This window comes from Trichechus manatus, unplaced genomic scaffold (genome assembly GCF_000243295.1).
Source record: "Trichechus manatus latirostris isolate Lorelei unplaced genomic scaffold, TriManLat1.0 scaffold00057, whole genome shotgun sequence".
NCBI classification, from domain to species: Eukaryota; Metazoa; Chordata; class Mammalia; order Sirenia; family Trichechidae; genus Trichechus; species Trichechus manatus.
The window spans coordinates 4,807,890-4,809,140 of NW_004443993.1; positions in this window are offsets into that span (position 1 = coordinate 4,807,890).

Sequence of the window (1,251 nt, forward strand, 5' to 3'; positions counted from 1 at the left end):
TGATGAGATTATATGTGATCTCCTTATGTGTTGTAAATTCTATCACTGTGATGAGGTTATACTGATGAGGTAGACAAGATTAGATAGTGTCTTACTGAAATCTCTTTTGAGATACAAAAGAGAGAGGCGAGCAGAGACACATAAGAACCTCACACCACCAAGAAAGCAGTGCTGGGAGCAGAGCGCGTCCTTTGGACCTGAGGTTCCTGTGCTTAGATGCTTCCAGACCAAGGGAAGACTGATGCATTACAAGGACCTTCCAGACCAAGGGAAGATTGATGGCACAGACCTTTCTCCAGAGCCGACAGAGACAGAAAGCCTTCTTCTGGAGCTGATGCCCTGAATTTGGATTTGTAGCTTACTGGACTGTGAGAGAATAAATTTCTCTTGTTAAAAGCCATCCACTTGTGGTATATCTATTGGAGCAGCACTAGATGACTGAGACAGTTTCCTTCTGTTGTACATAAGATCTCCATTAGTCAGAGCCAATTTAACGGTAACTAAGAACATCACCTATTTCTAACTGCCGATATGCTCCAGTTCTATTGTGTGCTTGTGCCTCTTTTTAATGGTGCAGTGTGATAAACAGGGCAATGTAGGAGAAAAAGCATAGGCTTTAGATTCAATAAATCCTTGTTTTAAATTCAGAGTCCACAGTATCCTTACTTGCCAGGTAACTTAGGTAAAACATTTAGAACTGGGAGCCTACTGTGTCACTTCACAAACTTGGGTAAAATATTAAAATATTAACAAAGGGGAAAGGAGGGTTAATGGTAATGGAAAAATCACGTTGATTAACGGTAGGGTTGCACAGCCAATTATCGTAATTGCCATCCATAGTTGTACACTTGTAAAAAGTTGAAATGGCAAAAGTTGTGTAATAAATAGACTTACAATGACCAAAAAAAGAGTACATGCTGAGGCTGCTTATGTACAACCAAACAGCTCATGGAATTTGGTTTGGAGGTTTAGGGTCATGGTTTCATGGGACATCCCTATTAATTAGCCTAATAATATGTTTAGTGCTTCTGTTCTACATCCTAGTTCGTTGGGTAGTGCCCAGGGTCTTAAAAGCTTGCAAGTGGCCATCCAAGACACAACAATTGGTCTGTATCTGTCTGGAGCAACAGAGAAAGAAGGAGAGTCAGGAATAGGAGAAGGATATAGAATGTGTGGCTAATTGCAACTGCCTCCTTGGCCATGAGACCAGAAGAACTGGATGATGTCTGGCTACCATTACTGAACATTTTG